Here is a 21,167-nt window from a genome sequence, read left to right as displayed (position 1 = left end):
GATGGACCATAGTACATTAAGTCTCAAGATAATGGATTTAAACTGGTGTATTGAGTAAGTACAATCACATTCAAGGATTATTCTACTCATGCTTCAGTCAATCTAATTTGGATTCTTTAATGTTGTTTCACCATAAAACAAAAAGCATGAACTTGTATTAATCCTGTATAATAGATTGACCATGCCCCATATCCACAGGAGGTGGGAAAAACCATGCCATCTTCTGGAATTTAAGGGTGTAGCATTATTTCATGGATCATCTGCTGACAAAAAAATAAAAATAAAAAATAAATTTAAAATGTGAACCTTAAGGTGTTGAGTAACATTTTATCTTTGTGTGGAACTGATCTTTTTTATTTTAAAATATCTGATATTAATTTGGAATGAAGTAAGGTTCTGTCAAAGAGGATGTGGAGAAATAGGAACGCTTTTTCTCTGTTGATGGGAGTGTAAACTAGTTCAACCATTGTGGAAGACAGTGTGGCGATTCTTCAAAGATCTAGAACTAGAAATACCATTTGACCCAGTGATACCATCACTGGGTATATACCCAAAGGATTATAAATCATGCCACTATAAAGACACAAGCACACGTATGTTTATTGCGGCACTATTCACAATAGCAAAGACTTGGAACCAACCTAAATGTCCATCAATGATAGACTGGATTAAGAAAATGTGGCACATATACACCATGGAATACTATGCAGCCATGAAAAAGGATGAGTTCATGTCCTTTGTAGGGACATGGTTGAAGCTGGAAACCATCATTCTGAGCAAACTGTCACAAGGACAGAAAACCAAACACCACATGATCTCATAGGTGGGAATTGAACAATGAGAACACTTGGACACAGGGTGTGGAACATCACACACCAGGGCCTGTAGTGGGGTCGGGGGATGGGAAAGGGATAGCATTAGGAGAAATACCTAATATAAATGACGAGTTAATGGGTGCAGGAAACCAACATGACACATGTTTACACATGTAAGAAACCTGCATGTTGTGCACATGTACCCTAGAACTTAAAGTATAAAAAAAAGAAAAAAAAAAGAAAAGAAAACATATTTGAAGACCCTTTAAAGCAGTGAATCTGAAACAATTTTCACAGCTTTAAGTGATTGAAATGTACCTCTTTTAGGTATTTTGAAGTATTTACCATAAACTAAATTTAGAAAGTTTTTAGATTCACTTTAAATAGACATTACAAACATTGGATATAGTGGGGTTTTCTTTAGATTTTACTTGAGAGAAGGTGAGTATAAAGCACTTTGCAGTTGTTATTCTAATGACAAGAATACCGCACAAATCTAAATCCAAACAGTACAGCTTTTAAATTTTAAAGCATTTGGTAAACTATCGCTGAGTTATTTTCTGTTCCCAATAGCAAACTGCTTTTCCATTAATGGAGAATTCATGACTTTCAAACATTTTAAATATGACAATATTTATAAATGTATGGTTTGGAGGAATCATTTAAATTATCTTTCTTAATTTTGTTTCTCTTCAAGATAGATTCTTTCAACAAGTAATTTATAGTAATGACTGTGTTGACTTCAATTTTGGAGTGTAGTAGCTATGTTAAAGATTAACAAATCTCAATATATTTAAAAGCGTTCAAGTCATATCAAGAATGCACTCAAATCACAAATTCAATTTGAATCAGTAATAAAAACATATCTACACACCCCTCAAATATTCAGACATTAAATACCATACTTCTACATAACCGTGGGTCAATAAGTAATCAAAAGAGAAATTTGGAAGTATTTGAATTGAATAAAAATTAAAACACTACATTTAAATTTTATGTGACGTTAAAATGGTACTTAGAAGAAAATGTTTAGCATAAAATAATTAAATTCATCAGAAGAAAGATCTAAAATTAATGACTGATGATTCTAGTTGAAGAAACCGTAAAAAGAAGAGCAAATGACGCTAAAAGCAGCAGCAGAAAAAATATAACGAAGGTCAGAATGGTAATCGATGAAATAAAAACATAAAAATAATGTTGAATATTCATGACACTGAAAGATTTTTTGAGAAAATCAATAAAATTGATGATTTCTGTAAGCATATAGATATGGAATAATAGAGAGGTGACAAACTACCAACCTTCCAACATCAGGACTGAGAAAGCTATTGTCCGTATAGTTTTTATAGCTATTAAAATTATAATAAGGGAATAAGATATTCACCTTCATGCCAATAAATACTACAACTTCAATCAAATGGAAACATTTCATGAAAGACATAAACTACCAAAATGTGCTTAAGAAGTAATAAATAATGTAAATAGTCTTATATTTATTGGAATCTTCAGTTACAAATCTCACAAAAAACTCCAGGTGCCAATGGCTTACCCAGATGAATACTACCTAACTTTGCAGCAAGAATTAATATCAACTATATACCAATTCCTCCCAAAAATTGAGGGGGTTAGAATATTACCCATTACCCAACTTATTCTCTGAGGACAGCATTATTCTGAATCAAAAATTTAAAAAAATTCAAAAAATAAATATTATAGGCCAATATTCCCTATAAACACAGGTACAAAAATTTTAATACAATTCTGACAAAACTAACCCCCAAACATATTAAAAATGTAATACACCATGACCAAATAGGACTTATTCCTGGAATGTTAGGACAATTTAACATTAAAACCAATCATGTTAACAGACACACAGATATTGACACAATCATATTAACACACATACACATTTTTGTCTGTTAATATGATTGGTTTTGAGATACACACACACACACACACATTTAAATATGCTAGGTGGTGTATTTCAATTACAGCTTTCCAGTTTTTGTTTTTGTTTTCTCTTTCCTCTTTGTGGCAAATGTTTATTGAGGTTCTCTTATGTATCCACCTTAGCTGACTTGGAGGAAGAGCAGAATTCCTGTTATACTGTTGTAAATTGTCCTTAACTATAACCAGTGACAGGATGGAATGTCTCATGTATGGTATGGAATCAGAAAAACTTAATAAACAGCCCATTTACCTTGGCATTCTATGCACTTACTGTTTCATGGGATCTCATTTCAATGTCAGCAGCTGTATTCTCTGTTTTACAGACTTCAGAAGAGAAAAACTGAAGGAAATTTTAGAAACGTTGGAGAATACCGTTCTCTTCTATTTTAAGAGGAATGGAAAATGCTCACACAAAAAAAGCTCTTTTGTGCCAGGGGATACCAGGGAATGTTGGATTGGAAAAATGGTGTTTTTCCAAATCAATAACTCAACCTTTTAATAAACAGGATCATATTATATTTAGCAATGGAATGACAGTAAAAGCTGCTTAAAGAGCAAGGACCACATTTTATACCACTTTTTATACCTAACACCAATAAAAAATAAGCACTTAATAAATGTTGTTCTGCTGACTCTAAGCTGGTTTTTCCCACAGCACCACACTGTCTTCATTGTGGCCGAGAAAATGTATAATTCACATTAATGCAATACCAGTCAGAATATTTTGCTGATTGAAGATAAACATTATTGTGCTTTCTCATTCTTGATAACCTTTTAGTTTATAATATGAAACAATTATGATCTAGATCTATGAACACACAGATTACAACATTTATCTAACAAGTGCTAAGTAATAATGTCAACACTGAAGGCTAAGCCTATTTATCAGTTTCTCTGGAGAGATATTAACTATGACCAAGACAATAGACTTCTTCCACCTGAAGTAGAATTACCTGGTGGAAATTGAATAGAAGGATGTATAACAACACTTTTAATTGAACTTTTACTAAGTGTCAAGCATAGTAGAAGATTTGTGTATTTATTCATCTTATATTTTTTGACTAGTTACTATTTGTAAGACACTGTCTTTTGTGCCAGAAATACAATGGTGAGTGAGACAGCTCCTTGGTGATCCTATATTCTGGTGGGGGAGGGACAGACAGTTAACAAATAAGTAAGTAAATAAGGTTTTTGCAGTCAGGGTTAACTGTCAGGAAGAAAGTAAAACAGGGTCAGTAAAACAGTATACCTATTTATGCAATATCATCACACAATAACAATGCACCTTTGAAAATTCTCTAGCCAGCTTTGACCCTCCAGTAGAGAATGACTGGAGTAGCTGTTCTAAATTAGAAGGAGGGGAGGAGGAAAGCCTAAATGATAAGGAAAGGCTAGCGGGAACATTTATGGGAAGCTGTTTTCTTTTTCTTTTTTTTTTTTTTTTGAGACGGAGTCTTGCTCTGTTGCCCAGGCTGGAGTGCAGTTGCGCGATCTCGGCTCACTGCAAGCTCCGCCTCCCAGGTTCACGCCATTCTCTTGCCTCAGCCTCCCGAGTAGCAAGCAAAGGAATCAGTGTGGGCAGAGGCCCTAAGGCGACCAGAGTTTGTCCGCCTCATGGGAAGGCAGCCAGAGGTCAGTGTGACAGGGTCAGTGTGAGTGAGGGGAAAAGCCATACGGGAGGAATCAGACTCCTCCCATAGAGAAGGAAGGAGGGCCAGGAGATGCAGAACCTTGTAGGCCGTGAGAGAAAGTTGGGATTTATTCTGAATAAGATGAAATTTACCGGAGGGTTTTAAGCAGATAATAAGTAGGATATTTTATCTGGTTTTTTTTTTCATTTTTCATTTTTTTTTTGAGATGGAGTCTCACTCTGTCGCCCAGGCTGGAGTGTAATGGCCCGGTCTCAGCTCACTGCAACCTCTGCCTCCCACGTTCAAGCGATTCTTCTGCCTCAGCCTCCCGAGTAGCTGGGATTACAGACACCTGCTATCATGCCCGGCTAATTTTTGTATTTTTGTAGAGATGGAGTTTCACTATGTTGGCCAGGCTGATCTTGAACTCCTGACATCAGGTGATCCACCCACCTCCGCCTCTCAAAGTGCTTGGATTACAGGCTTGAGCCACCGTGCCCGGCCTCTTTATCTGTATTTTTAAGAGATCCTTCTGGCCACTCTGGAGATCTTACGTAAAATGCCAAGACTGAGCAAGCAAGAGTAAAAGCAGGGTGACCACTTAAAGGGGCTAATTAATTACTTCAGGTGAGAAATGATGCCTGTTGGGTTAACACAATAACACAGATTTGATGAAGTGGGGTGGGTGGATTTGGAAAATATCTTGAAGGTCAAGCTGATAGTACTTGTTAATTTGTTGGATTTAGGAACTGGAAGATTAGAGAAGAGGAGTCAAGAATAACACCTCAATTTATAAATTTATAGCTTAGTTGTTATTGGTGCTACATAATATTTATTTCTCATCATAAGCTTGCCAGATAGGTATGAAAATTCTAGTGTCACAGATGATGAAAGTGATGTTTGGCTAGAGAAGGAACTTGCCCCAAATCACACTGCTAGGGAATGGTAGAAGATTTAAGTCCAAAGAACGGTATATTTCTTTTTTTTTTTTTTTTTTTGAGTCAGAATCTCACTCTGTCGCCCAGGCTAGAGTGCAATGGCACGATCTCTGCTCACTGCAACTTCCCCCTCCTGGGTTCAAGTGTTTCTCCTGCCTCAGCCTCCCGAGTAGCTGGGATTACAGGCGCGCACCATCACGCTCGTCTAATTTTTGTATTTTTTTTTTTTTTTTACTAGAGGCAGGGTTTCACCATGTTGGTCAGGCTGGTCTTGAACTCCTGACCTCGTGATCTGCCTGCCTCAGCCTCCTGAAGTGCTGGGATTACAGGCGTGAGCCCCCATGTCCGGCAAAAACAGTATATTTCTTTATACAATATCATCACACTTAGTAACCTTGCACCTTTAAAAATTTCCTAGCCAGATTTGACAAGATTATAAAGCAAAAGCCCAAAAGCACAAGCTGAGCTTCAGAGCATCTGGTAGCCACAAATTAGAACCGAAAGGAATATCTAACACCAACTTAATAACAATCCATGAAAAGCACCAATTTATTCTGCTCAACCCTGACTCCGCTTGAGAATTTCAGCTCATGGGGGACTCACAGTATTCCCTCAGCGTTATTAAAGCCCAATTAAAATATTTGAAGTTAGAATTGTTTCCTCAAAAGAAAAGATCCTAGGTCACTGTATTGTGTACTGTGTTTTGGAATAAAAAACTTGATATTTTGAGTTGGATGATTTTTTTTTTTTTTTTTGAAACGGAGTCTAGCTCTGTCACTTGGGCTGGAGTGCAATGGTGTGATCTCCGCTCACTGCAAACTCCACCTCCTGGGTTCACACAATTCTCGTGCCTAAGCCTCCCAAGGAGCTGGGATTACAGGCGCGTGCCACCATGCCCAACTAATTTTTGTATTTTTAGTAGAGATGTAGTTTCACCATGTTGGCCAGGCTGGTCTTGAACTCCTGACCTCAGGTGATCCACCCGCCTCAGCCTCCCAAAGTGTTGGGATTACAGGTGTGAGCCACCGTGCCTGGCCAGGATGATTTTCTTAATAGCAGATACACTTTTGAAACTATTTTTTTCTACAGGTAGCATGAGTTAAAAAAAATTACATGAATGCTTGACCAAAAAATCAATAACTCTTTCCATTGCTAAGGCTTTTAAACTTACAAGAGTAAGGTCTAATATTGGCCATTACATCAGTTCTAAACTATTAATAGTGATTAGTGCTCTTCTATGAGACTTCATTGAAGTCTAGTCTTTCCAGTGCCAAAAATAAAAACAGGAAGAGTGGTAAACAGATGCCATTGCTTGTTGTGCATCTTGACTTGGGAAATCAGTGATTATGTCAGGTTCATAGAGCCTGACCTCCAGCACACCTTTCTTTGTCTTCCACCATAAGCAAAGGGGAAGGTTGACAATGATGTAACTTCTGAAACAAGTCAAACAAAGAAACCGCAACTGCAGAAGGGCTGCAAAACCTATTCCAGGAATATCTGATTAAATTGCTAAAAATAAGTAAGAGTAAAAAGAGCTATGTTTAAAAACTAATTAATAATTTTTAAAAGTCTTTTCTGACTGATGCCTTCCTGCCCACAGAATTTCCAAGTTTTTCAACATCTGCTTCATAAAGAGACTTAATTAATTCAAGTTTAGCTTGGCAGGAAAAAGAGAGTCTCTATTCTTTGGACAATAATTCCGCTAAAACACTAATAATCATTTAGTTAGAAAAACCATAGTCTTCATCATCTATGTCCTGAATTATACAATGTTAACTCAAAGAAAAGGAATGTAGGATACATCATATCCTCTAAAATGTGTGATAGGGGAGAATTTCTTTGGCATAAGTAAAGCTCTATGCTGTTTTAAACAGCTTTGTAAAGATGTCCTCAGATGCATACTTTAAAAGGAGTTTTCGGGCTGCAGCTAATTTTCCTTTTCATTATCTCTATAAATTTAAGAAAAATGTAGCACAAAGGAACATTATAATGATGTGTGATTTTTTTGTGGTAAATGTTGGGCAGAAAAATCTGTAAATTAACGAAGGAAGCTCTTAGCTATTATTGTAAAACTGTAATTTGGTTTCATGAAATATAAGTCATAGACTAAAAAAGAAGCAAGGACATTAAATATGTCAAGAAATGCCAATCAAAGATGTAGACAATTATTTAGGTAAATTTATATTCAGAGAAATATTATTAATAATATCATAAATGTAGAGCCTTCATGCTTAGTAATAAGAAAAGTTATGTAAATGTAGCATTCCTAAGTCCTTAAAATAAATTTTCACAGACTAATGATACAGTATTCAGAAATGCTCACATTATAAACTTGTGTTGACGTGGTAAACACAAGGCAACATAGGTTGATCAATTATTACCTTAGGCCAAGCACTGTTATGTACCCTAATGTATTATATCATGAAATCTCTATTTAAGAAATAGATACTTCATTTTCCTGATGTGGAAATAGGGGAGTGAGTAAACAAATTCCCAACTAACATATAATAGGTTGTAGAGCACCTATTTGATTTGAACCTGATGTGTCTCCTTCCATATCTCATGCTCTTAACCATGGTTCAACCTTGTTTGCAACAAATTGTTGCAAGTACTCAGCTTAATTATCTTTAGAGTGATCGTTTCCCTTTTAGTGGTTGTTGTTTAATGCTCTCATGGTAGTATGAAGTGAACAAAGCACTCAGAACCAGTGTCATTCCGTACAGAATCTTAGATAAGATACTCAGATTCTGATGGGTTCAGAAATGTGCTGTTCTGGTATCTTACGGACATAAGATATTAGGGCTTTGCAAAACTCCTGTTTCAGTGACCATGACACTATGTAAGCAATGGCTTCCTGACTTTTTAAATTTTGAGTTCCTACACTGTATCTTTGCACATTTGGTCCTTGTTTTAGGTACTCACTGAGTAATGAAAGCATGATATTCAATGTGCTTTATTTCTACATGATGTCTAGATGGGCATCTGAGGGGATATTAACTTTGCCTCTTTTTCTGTGTGACCAGCTTCAGCATATCCGGTTTAGCTTAGAAGTTACCTGCTATAAGGAATTCCATAACCTCCATTTTCTCTAATACTCTATTAAAAATTAAACTGACTACACCAAACTCTCTTGATTTTGTTCCAACTTCACTGGCTGCTCCTTCTCTGTCTTCTTCACTGATTTCTCCTCATTTCCCCACTTCTAGATACTACAGTGTCCAGGAACCAACACTTAGAACTTTTGGTGGTGTTTTATCCAATCTTGGGGTTATAAATGCAATCTCTGTGCTGAGGACTCTCTAACTTTATGTCTTAAGATGAGTGTATCCAAGTGCCCGCTTGACTGTTTCACTTGCCAGTCTAAATAGCTATTTCAAATTTCTTTCAAAACAAAATAAACCTAGATTTTCTAACCCATCCAATAAATAAAATCAAACAATTAAACAAAACAAGCCTTTTCCTGCCCCCCCCCCAATTTCTAATATCAGTAAATAGCACCACGGTTTGCCTACTGTCTGTTGGTCTATACTCTCACATGCAATCTATCATTGCATCCTTTAGGATTTCTGCTCAAAGTTTAGGTCGCCCACTTCTCACACCACTCCAGGTGTCATCTCTCACCTGGACTTCCAGTATAGTTTCTACCTTCCTCTTTTCTTCATATTCCTCTGTGCTCTAGTTCCTTGATGAAGCAACGTGTTTTATACTGCCAGATTTGCTGGTTTCAATGACCAGCTCAAACATCACCAGCTCTGTGACCACAGAGTCGGATAATCTTTGCATCTAAGTTTCCTCGTTTGTTAAATAAGAGGAATATAATATACCTTAGAGTTGACAGAGTTGATCTAAGGATGATACACATTATTCAAGATAAAATTGCTTTGCACAGTGTTTGCACACAGTAACATACAGTGAAGGTTAGTTATTTTTTCAATCACAGCCAATTTTAATGCATAAATTAGGTCATGTCGTTTTCTTATTCCAAATTCCTTATTGGCATTATCACATTTGAATAAAATGTAAAGTCCTTAACATGACCCAAAACTCTAAAAGATCTGGACCTTTGGTACTCCTGACTCTATTTCTAACTACTGTCTTCCAGCTTACTGTGTTGAAGCCACTGGGTCTTCTAAGTTATCTAAGCTATTTCAGCTTCAATGATTTATGTAAATTTCTATTCAAAGAAATATTACTACTATATACTTCCAGGTGCCTCTCATTCCTACTCTCTTCACTCAGATATTCAAAAAACTTTCTCCTTTCATAAATATTTCTGCTCAAATTTTACCCATACCTCAGGGTGATATGTTTTCCCTGATCTCCCTATCAAAAATAATACCCCATCCATCTCTACCCCTTTACTTTGCTTTTTTCACTTCATAGTACTCAGAATATCCTGATACGTATTTTTTTACCCATTTGTTTATTGCCAGTACCCTTTAAAAGAGAGTAATCTGCATGAGAATGAAGTCTTATTTCATTAACACTTGTTTACCTCTCTATCCCCATTATCTGGAACAATGCCTGGTGTTAATAACAGGTATTCAATAAATATTTGGTGAATGAAGGATTACATTACATGTAATAATCTTTCTACATGTCTGTCTCCATCAATAGACTTCAGCCTTTTTCCATTGTTTGATGCATAATAGATAAAATAAATATTTATGAGTGAGAAATTATTAATGAATGAATGAACATCATGTAATTCGAAAACCATCCCCAGGGGGATGAACTAGGGATGGTGTGATGCACAGGCAACTCTTTACACCTGGAAAAACAAATATTTAATTTACAGACAATCTAAACTACTTATTTTCTTTTCTGGTTATCATTTCTGATCAATATGTGGCTCCTTTTGGTTGATTAAGTACAGGTTAGACACTAGAAAGAAATGGATAATTAATTGCACAATAGCACTAACTGTCAGTACCTTTGAAACCTAAAACTAGATCCAATTATTTGAAAGCCAATTAACTAATAAGTAGAGCAACTACTGACACAAACGCATAGCCTCGGTTCAACATGTGAGATTCTCCTTGACTTTCAGCACAGGTATGTCTTTTTCATGGCTTAAATCCTACATTCCAATGGCAAAGATCACATTTGAGAGAACAGATGGAGAACACTGAATTGAGGGGAAAGGAGCATCGCAGTACTTAGTGAAAAGCTTAGGAAACGAAGACTAGAAGATCAAAGAAAATGCTCGAAATAGATGGTCAAACCCTTTTCATGTGCTTATGCTTTTCAATATTTCCTATAATAAACACTTTTGGAGAAGATTCAACAGGAGTTTATATTATTATTATTATTATATGTAATCATATCTAATAAACATATCTAATAAATCTAACAATATAATTAATTATATATAATAAAATTATTAATTATATTCAAATATATTTCATTTAAAATTCTCTTTGATAAAATCAGCTGGAAAGAAATAATAGAAATTATCACAAAAATGTGATATGTGATTGAGATATTTTTATTAGCAAAAATGAAGGTGTGAAGATTCATTTGATGTTTTTAAAAACGAAGAGGAAAAATTCATTGAGGAGAGGTATTTTGATCGATTGTTGTGTACAAAAATCTATTCCAGGGTAAAGAAAACATGGCATTTGAAAAGCACAGGCACAGGTCATTTTCTCAGCTGCATAGTAAAGTGGGGCATGGTTCAAACCACACTGCTATGTACTCACTAGCGAGTAGAACAGCATATAATACAATAGAAAGATCAGGGGCTGGAGGCCAAAGAGCTGGCTCCACGCCTGGTTCTGACCCTTTGTAGATCCCTGAATGAATATGGGCATGTTCCCTATCCACTCTTCATTAGTCACATTTGTAATAATGACTCCTACTAATATGATTGTTGTAAGGAGCAAGTGAATGTCACCTTTGTTCAAACAAAAACTAAGCACGTTTGTTCCTGAATGAAATATTTCAGAAAAGAGGTGCAGTGCAGAGTAGAAGCTAATGGAGCAAGAAAGAGATCACTTCAGTGATCTGCCCTGGTGTGCTATATTCCAGACTTATGTGATATTTTCCAGTTCCTCAGATTTGCCATTGTCTCCTCTGCCTGAAATGTTCCTCCTCCAACATGTTTTCTCCTTTTCCATAATTCCAATTTGTCCTTTATGTCTCAGCTTAAACATCACTTTCCTCACAGAGGCCTTCCTGAGACCACTCAGACTAGGTTGGGCCTGCCTTTTCCCATGGCACATTCTTCTCCTTTATAACTCTTTTTCTGTGCATGATTACTTGTGCAAAATCTTTTTTACAGGTTACAAGGCAGTTCTAAAGAGAGATGGACTCTGTGTGTTTTATCAACATGACATCATCCTAGTACAATACAATGGGTGAGTGCTCAATAAATATTTGTTGGATAAGTTAAAATAATTTAATTCCACATGTCATAAGAAGTAATGTAACAAGATAGCAAGAGGGTTTGAAACATGTAAGAAATAAGTGAAAGTAAAATAATTTAATGAACACCTTGAATAATTTACTTTTTTCAACATGAAATAGACAAAATGTAACTGACAGTAGTACCATGTATCCTAGCATGGTATAAAGCCTGCTACATAATACATGTTCAATAAGTATTTATTCAGTAAATAAATACATCATTAAATGAGGGCACGGAACATTAGCATGAGCCCTCTAGGACTCTAACATAATACAATCTAGCTGTGATTTTTAACACAAGGAGCGATGATGAATTGCTAAAATGAAATGAACTACAATTTAAGAAACAAAACATTAAGGATTGTTTGTGAATTTCTTTTTCTCTTGGACTTACAAATATTCCAAAATACCTTGATTAGTGTCTGTATATGTTCTAAGTGTGAATTATGAATGAGGAAAGATTAGCTATGAAAGAGTTTATCCTGCATTTATGCAAATAATTAAAATGCAATTTATGGTTTTTTTTTTTACAAGTAAGAAAGTTCACATTTACAATGGTAGTCTAAGGACCAAATGTAACCAAAAGGGACTTATCAGAAGGAGGAACAATTTTTACTGGGAAGATAATGAATTCAGTTCTAAAGCCTGTTCAGGTTGAGTCCCTGTGGAGATTTCTAGATGCAGTTGAGACTAAGGACAAACTATGTAATCTCTTCTTACCTCCATTTATTTAAGGTACAATAGAGATAATGATAATATTGACTGCATTTCATTTCTGTGTTAAAAGCATTAATATATGTAAAATCTAAAATAATGGCTGGCATCTAACAGATTTTCAATTACTATTAGTCATTATTATTAATAATATTAATTATATTAACAATAAGTTACCGAACAGTTGAACATACAAGTCTGGAACTGAGGAAAATGGCCAGGGCTGGCTGTGCACATACATTTGAGAAAACTCAGCATAAAGATGATAATTAAATCCATAGGAAAAAAAGGTTTTCCTGCGAGATAGAGAGTGCAATTTGAAAAGAGTTGAGCTAGAATGAAAAATATCTCCCAGGAATATCTATGTTCACATTATAAGTAGTGAGAGTTGATTCAGTGAGGGCGGCTAAGGAGAAATTGCAACAATATGGCCACTTTGAAAGGAATTCATTAGAAAGATTCCTAAAGAAAATTAACTTCATTTAGTTAGACGATATTTTTCAGGCATCTGGACATAAAATAGAACTTTTTTTTTTTAAAAAAAAGCAGCCCTACATAAAAATAATGTGCTATAAAAAATTACTGTGAAGGAGACAATTTATGTTTAATTTCACCTTATTTTCTTAGCAATTCTACTCCAGCACCAAACTCAGCAAAGCAAAAGCTCTGTAGTTAACATGATATGCTCTCTCTACGTGGCAGGTTAGCAGTTCTCCATTATTACTGGAGCACATTTGTCAGAGATCTCACTCTAGCCCAAATGACTTATTAGAGCAGTCTTCCAACTACAGCTACTACTATCCCATGGGGACTTCACCAAATGCCCTTTTCTCCACTTCATTATACATTCGGTGATGTTTTCCAGTGATGTATGAGTGCTTGTTACAAATCTATACCCTTGGCACCTGTCTGCTGTTTGGTGTGTCAACACTTTTTTTATTTTTAGAACATTTTTTTATCTGATAACTTTTATATTCTGACCCATCTCTTTTCATGTGAAGGCTACAAGTGCTAACTCTGCTACCTTCAAACCCAGGTACAAAACCTTGTTCTTCCTTTTACTAGCTATGTGATTTTGAGCAAATTATCTAACCTCTCTATGCCTTTGTGCCTCCAATTCCTTACTTGTAAAATGAAGATTATAACAATAGTGTGTTCTTCATAATGTGATGCCTGACATAATATGTGCTTTGTAATTATATGTTATTATCATTCCCAAAACCTGTCAGGTACTTGACGATGAATAAGACATATTTATTCTCTGCTTCAGGAAGCTTCCACTATAATAAAGGAATTTGATGTTTAAGCAAACCAGTAGAGTATAGCATATTGCTCCTTTAGAGAGATTTCCACCAAGTACAGCATTTGAACAACGAAAAATATTTAATCAGCTTTGCTTAGGGCAGAGTGAGTATGGGAGATACAGGTAAGGTGTCACAAGAAAACAAAACATTAACATGCTGCTTGAGAGATTACTAGACTTTTGCTCAATCATATATGGGAAAGATTTTTATAGGGTTTAACAATAAGGAAGAGGAAATTAAAAGATCAAACAACCATTGTCATGTCAATACCTATAAGTGAAAGCTGGCCAGATGGATAAGACAAAATTATAGGAAAAATAAGTGTGAAACAGAGGAAGTAAAAATAGTAAATGCATGCATGTTTTCCTAACATAAAATAAGTGTTATGCTTGTGAAAATATTTTCTGGTTTTGCCATTGTATTGGGAAAGATGATATGACAATAGGAATAATGTGGTGATGTGTGAATAATGACTAAAAACCTAAGAATCAAACATGAAAGTGCTTCGAAATTTACATATTGCTGTATGATAGTATTAAATTTAAATGTGAAGTTTTATGTGAACTATAAGCCCAGATATTACCCTTTAATAATCAAATGGAGTTAAAAGCCACTATCTTTATAAACATCTGATACATGAAAATGCATATTTGACATTGCATACTTTATGATTTTAACTAATTCATATTTTTATTTGCAAAATGTTTTCACATTTTCTAAAAGCAAATTAATATATAATAATGACAACTTGCATTTGTCTTATAATCTAACGTTTTAAAAAAAGGTTTTAGGACAACTGTTAAGCAAAAATGGACATGTATCTTTTTTTCTAATTGCTAATTGAGTAATTAATTATGTTTTCATCATAAACATTTAGGATATTAATAAAAATAAATGTCGTTACTTACTAAAAATATATAGCAATAATATTTAAAATTGCCATGATGTTTCTACAGCCATTTCTATGACACTATATCCTACTCAGAGTAAGAAAAGTTTCTGGATACAAATTGAATTGCAAGAGTGTATCCTAATTCAAAAGGTAAGACATCAATTATGGGGGAAAAATCCTATGTTCCTCTGAATAGAGCATTCCTACTATCCTCACATATAGCTGTTTGTATGATAAAAAGAGATTTTATCTGATAAAGGAAAAAAAAAGTATTCAAATAGAGAATCATACCTGAGTTACAATCCTGCCTTGTCATTTACTAGTTATGTTCTATTGGCCAATGGCTTCGTCTCTCCAAGCCTCGGGAAGTATCTCATCAGGGAAAGTGGGGTCCTGAAGATGATCATGACACTTTGAAAATTGTATCGATAACTAACTAACCGTTGATGTTAGAAACTGTATTTAGATATTTGAGGCATATACTTTTTTCTGATTTCGAGAAAACTATTTCTGAAATTGAAGTGTAATTTTATTTCCCACAAGTTGTTGTTTTTCTGATGAAATAAATGCAAAAGATGAGACACAATTTAAACTTGATTCCAAAAGGCTTTTCCATGTGGAAATGCTTTGATAGCTAATTATAAATGACAAATCTTGGAAATTTAATTTTGGTGAAGCAAGTCCTTTAAAATAAATTTCACATAAAAACAGCAAGGCATAATTTTGGACTCAAGTTTAAGTTACTTTGACTCATATATCCAACTTAAGAGTGGCTAATTAATTTCTTCTGAAAACCCTTTAAAAATATCCATAAATAATTTATTCCAATTTATCTAGTGTTTTTTGCATTACAAACTCATAAGTTATGTTAACAATTTTATAAATAATTATCAGAGTAAATGCTACAGAGGATGTGGATTTTTTTTAATACACACATGAACATACACACACACAGAAACATGAAGAACATTAAATAAAAATGAACAGACGTTTATCTCTTTAACACAAATAGCTGACAAAATAATGTACATAAAACAGACTTGAAAGCCTTTTAAGATACATACTAAATATGATTATAAAGCTAGGAATGCATTTTAATTGAAAAAGAACCCCAAATAGACATGACAGCTGAACAGTAATCATCCACATTATCCCTCACTGTGAACTAAGGCACATATTTGCAAGAAGGATGTGCAAAGTTCGATATGTTGTCTAGGATCTAGGAATCATGTAAAATTAACTGTTACATGTGATTGCAACCCATGACTTAGACTTCAGTAAAACTATTCTGTAATTGATAACCAGTCAAATGGGGTTTAATTTGTAGGGGTGGGGAAGTAGAAGGCATAGGCAAAGCAAGGATACATAGTTCATAGTACAACATATTTCCATTTTCTACATAATGGTTTCAAGAAACTTTCAAATCTTTTCATGAGGTGATTTCTTTTAAAATCTGTAAATATTTACACAAAAGTGCCTTTAGATATGAGTGAACTATACCCAATAGCTTAAATCATAAAATTCCAGTGAGCACAGTGAGCACACATTTCTTACACCACAAAATTCTTGACCATAAGAAGCTGGGGAAAAATTGTGATTTGTATATATAAAACTTCTAAATTGAATATAAATAGTAAAATAAAACTAGCAAATACACATCTATTAATTTATACCTGGCTTTGATTCTGATACTTATCAAATTAATTCCTTACCTATTAATATTGGCATATAATGAGTGATAGTAATCAAAATATGATGGCTATAACATATATATTCCTAAACATGAAATATGTTTTTCTTTTTTTTTCACAAAATTTAATAGAACTTCAAATTTTCGCTGAGGCTATCCCATCTGAAATAAACTACCCTCATGGAATTTAGGTGTGATTTAGTGTAAATATTTAAATAAAAATAAATATTGACAAATAGTGATATTCATTTTAAACATTTTCTGGAATAAATTCTGAATTGGTAGGCTCCTGGTTGAAAAATTACCAGATTTTTAAAAATACATATATACACATATATTTACTTAAGATATATATGTATATATTTATAAGGATATATATATTCTTTAATTTTTGTTGCCATTTGTGTATAAGATGCTGTTTAGCTGCTAAGCAAAAATACTTAGAATGTTTTTTGAATTAACACTCATACAAAGAAATAGATACTAGATATACATACATAAGCTATACAGGTGGCACAGATTTAGAATCACCAAACTCTGATATTTGTTAATGGATTTAATTAGACTCTTTGAGAATAGAGATAAAAATATTGAATGAATGGCAAATAAATTTATAGACATACAATTTACACAATCTAAGATTAGTATAAGAAAATAAAATATGAGTCCATATTTAAGATTGTTGAAGAATGCTATCAGATATCTGTTCTAAATTAAAGTTCGAATGTCTTCGGTTAAAAATTGTTGGACAGACTAATCCAAGTAATCATAATATTATTTCTACGTGAATGGGATGAAAGAACTACATCGTTTAATGAAAATATAACACTTAATCCTCAGAGTAGAGGCTTCAAATTTAGCCCTTACCTTGGCCAATATTTATATAGGAAAAAAATTCAATAAATATTGTCAGATGGAATAAATAAATTAATTAATTAATGAAAGTTACAGGATAGAACTGTTTTACTAATGCTTTGAGATGATGAAATAAAATTGGATCTGGACACCAAAAACATTTTCTGCACCAAGTGGCACTCCAAACATGAACCCATTTCTTCAAACCATTATTTTTAAAAGATACATTGTTGCATCCTATCTTTAATAATCATATCAAATTCCCTTTCATCCTTCCAGTGAGACAGTCCTAGTGTCCAAATACTCCAGTTGAGGAGACAAAGAGAAGCATGAAAAAAGGGAAAGTAAAGCTAGAATCCTGGTTTTGACTACCTTCCAAGACTTAATCCACTCCCCCACATTCCAATTTACAGTAAAATGAAATTGGCACATTAACCTGAAAGGGAAAAAAAAGAAAGAAAAATGACCAAATTCATTCAGTGAATTCAGGCATATCCAATGAAGTAATAGTGAGTTTATGCACATCAAAAAAGCAATTTGGCTCTTAAATAGCAAAATTTACTTATACCTAGTGGGAAAAAAGGCAGTTAAGGAATAATTTGGAAGTGCTTGAGAATGAAATTAAAATGGAGAATTGGCTTGTGCTCAGTGTCAAGTGGCTTTAAAAGAGAATTCTGATAAGCAAACACTCAGATAGAGTTCTCATTCTTCCTGTGTCATAGAAGAGACCCTCATTTCCTACAGAAACTCTATAAATTTTGGAACACTGTAAATACATGGAGGAATATAACAAATTGGCAATTATGGAATCAGAATATGTGAGAAATGCTGAAATAGAGCTTAACAAGAAATTTTATTTCACAAGAGAAATCCTTAGTCATTTATTATAGTTATTAAGTAGACTCTGAAACTGTCAGTCATGTCTTTGATAAAATGAACTGCATTTCAAGTGCCCACAAAGCAAAATCTGTTACAATAGGCAAGCTAGAAATAGATGGAATAACATGAAAAAAAAAGCAAAATGAAAGAAACTACAAAATGAGATACCACTTAAAGTATAATAGGTATAAAAATGGCAGTAGTATTTAAGGGCAAGAAGAGAACATAAAATGGTAAAGCAAGAAGAAATGAATAGAGACAGGGTATAAAACACATACACAGATTCTTATGAACTGGATTTACTCTAGGCACTTTTCTATATTCACTGGATCTTAGAGCTTTTGTTTTAGTCACCCTGTTTAAATATCATCATGCCTACATAAGTATGTTTGAACCTGTCTGTACTTGGAGTGCCATATGCTGTCTATGTTTCGTTTTAAAACACATAAATAGAGAAAGTATGATTTCCTGATTAGTAGCTAATAGAATTTCCGTTGTCATGGTCTTGCCAAAACAACACATTAGGAGAATGAATCCCTGCCTGCTTAAAATGTGATACAACTTTTACAAACCCTTTAATGCATTTCCAAATTTTCATTCAGAATATCATGATGATTCACTTATACTTACCCATCTTTCATATTGGCGATTAAAAATAAACCTATTTTAAGTATGAGAACTCTTTGCACAAAATTTGCTCTATTTTTCAACAGATGTTTATATTATTCTGGTATTTCCTTTAATAAGTTGTTGAGAGTACATATAAAATTTGTGAAATGTAACCAAAATACTCTCTGAAGCCTATAGAATATTATTATTAATAATCATATATTATCAATTAACATTGATAATAATGACAACTTTTGTGGCTAAGTCAATCAAACCACTTACTTCAAAAAGAAATATATAATCAGTTTTATCCAGCAGAAAAAAAATGTAAATATCCAGAAATACATTCTAACCTAGAAGTGATTCTTGACTTATTTGTTTAAACTTGCTAGACCGGTACCTCTAGGAAATGATGAGATTGGGAGTAGAAGAAAGGGGAGAAATCACATTTTGCCATATTCTAATTAATGTCAACAAATGTTTTTTAAATGGTATTGTTAAGGTGTTGTATTGGAAATCATCCTGTAGCTTTCTTATATTGCTAATGCTTCCCTTCATTTTTCCTGTTTGCTACCATGACCACCAAAATATTTAAAATATCTGCAGTTTGAAAATTAAGATCTCCAACTGTTATCTTAAGCAGATTCGAAAATTAAGATCTCCAACTGTTATCTTAAGCAGATTCGAAAATTAAGATCTCCAACTGTTACCTTAAGCAGATTCGAAAATTAAGATCTCCAACTGTTACCTTAAGCAGATTCGAAAATTAAGATCTCCAACTGTTATCTTAAGCAGATTCATTGGTATATTTATGTATGAAACACTAAATCTATTAAAATCTATAAAATTAAAAGGTATTCATGTGTAACTTTGAAAAACTACAGTGTCTTAATAATTTTTGAATATTTGTGAATAGAATTACCTAAAAAATGATTATCTTTGTAAAAAAAACTTAATGCGGCAAGAATTTTAGCTTCTCATTAACACTCTCTTTCAGTACAATACTGAAAGAACACCTTTTTGTAAACACATTATGGAATTTTTAAAGTAAGTCACCTTTCTGCTCTTTAATGTGACTATCACAGCAGCTGAATGGATAACATACAATGGGATGGTTGGTGATGGTATTGCCTGATCTTGTAGTAACAGGGTATATCTACAATAAAATGAGTAATATAATTCATAGCCATATTCCTACATATACATGAAGCACTTAATGAGTGTAGGTATGAACGACCTGAATTGTTAATTATTTTAGCTTACAAAAAAGTTATTTTTATTCTGTTACCTTTGTACCTAGCTGATAAATAAATTGAGCAAAGATGTCGTCGTTCAGTAGGAACAGTTGGGTTTGTTTGGGAATAAACTTAGATACACTTTTTGGTCTCACTGTTATTAGTTTGAAGTACTATTAAGTAAAAAAAATAAAGATCTTTGCCTTTTGTAAGAACATGTTTTATGTATGATTGAAGTTTTTACAACACTCCGGAAAAGCCATCCGATGTTAGATTTAAAAATAAAATCGAAAGCATTTTCTGACATAGTACACATGAAAAATTGGAAATTCCAATATCTTCAATAGAAGTTATAGAAAGTGTATGTCTTCTTGGAGTTTGATACCCACTTAACACAGCAGAAAATAAGGTACTATACTGTAAACAAAAAAGTACAGTAAAGGACAATTGTAAATTTACATAAGAATAGTTCATAAACATTTTGGTCTTTCCATAACAGTTTTTATATAAAATGAATAAAAAAACCTTTAGACAGCTGTCATCACTCTTGTTTGACCACTTTTCACTTATATGCACACAGACATATTTATATAGCAATATATTGATGCACCGTTACATGGATATTAAACTATGAGTACTGCTTGTAACTGAGATGTGCATTATCCAATCAACATTATCCATAGTTGAAATACTCTTACATTATGTATTCTTGTCATGTTGTATCTATAAAAACATGAAAATATAACTTTACATTATTTCAATTATTTACATTAGTTCAAGCTTGACAGAGAAAAATTGATAAGCTACAATTTTTAGAAGAGTAGGCCCAGAGGTACAATAAATAGCATTGACTGTGTATAGTCATTTCTTTTTCATTTTTAAAAACTCATTTTGAGTACAATATGGAAACAATTAGTCTGCAATTTGGTCATTCTAGCACTTATTATTAAAACTTAAAATGCACCTCCAGCATTCCTGATGAGGAGAAATGCACTAAAATTATATTGTATTACCTTAGGATCTGTGATTAGGGACAGCTAAATTTAGTGAAGAATATCATGATACCACATGCCTCCATGTTCAATGCAAGTGGTTACTGTTAAACCTTACATTTTTCCTTCCCTTCTATGAAATATGGTAAATAAGAATGTTTTAAAAGCACTTTGCAAAATACCAAATGCTACACAAAGGCTTTCTTCCAGAAATAACAAGAATACAAATATTAAAAATAACTACTGGATGTC

The 21,167-nt window shown here is 33.5% G+C and overlaps 1 protein-coding gene across 2 annotated transcripts in view; it reads right to left on the bottom strand.

Moving 5' to 3' along the window:
- Positions 1 to 19,598: 19,598 nt before the first annotated feature.
- The window catches only part of GRIA2 (glutamate ionotropic receptor AMPA type subunit 2), a 142,081-nt gene continuing 140,512 nt past the window's right edge, over positions 19,599 to 21,167 (bottom strand). For both annotated transcript variants that reach the window (XM_054554633.2, XM_054554635.2), the window contains exon 16: positions 19,599 to 21,167. This exon is cut by the window's right edge and continues 1,594 nt beyond it. The gene's annotated coding sequence lies outside the window, so the exon portion shown is untranslated.

This window comes from Pongo abelii, chromosome 3 (genome assembly GCF_028885655.2).
Source record: "Pongo abelii isolate AG06213 chromosome 3, NHGRI_mPonAbe1-v2.0_pri, whole genome shotgun sequence".
Classification (NCBI taxonomy): domain Eukaryota; kingdom Metazoa; phylum Chordata; class Mammalia; order Primates; family Hominidae; genus Pongo; species Pongo abelii.
The sequence above is the reverse complement of the archived record's forward strand: the minus strand, read 5'-3'. Positions and strand labels throughout refer to the sequence as shown.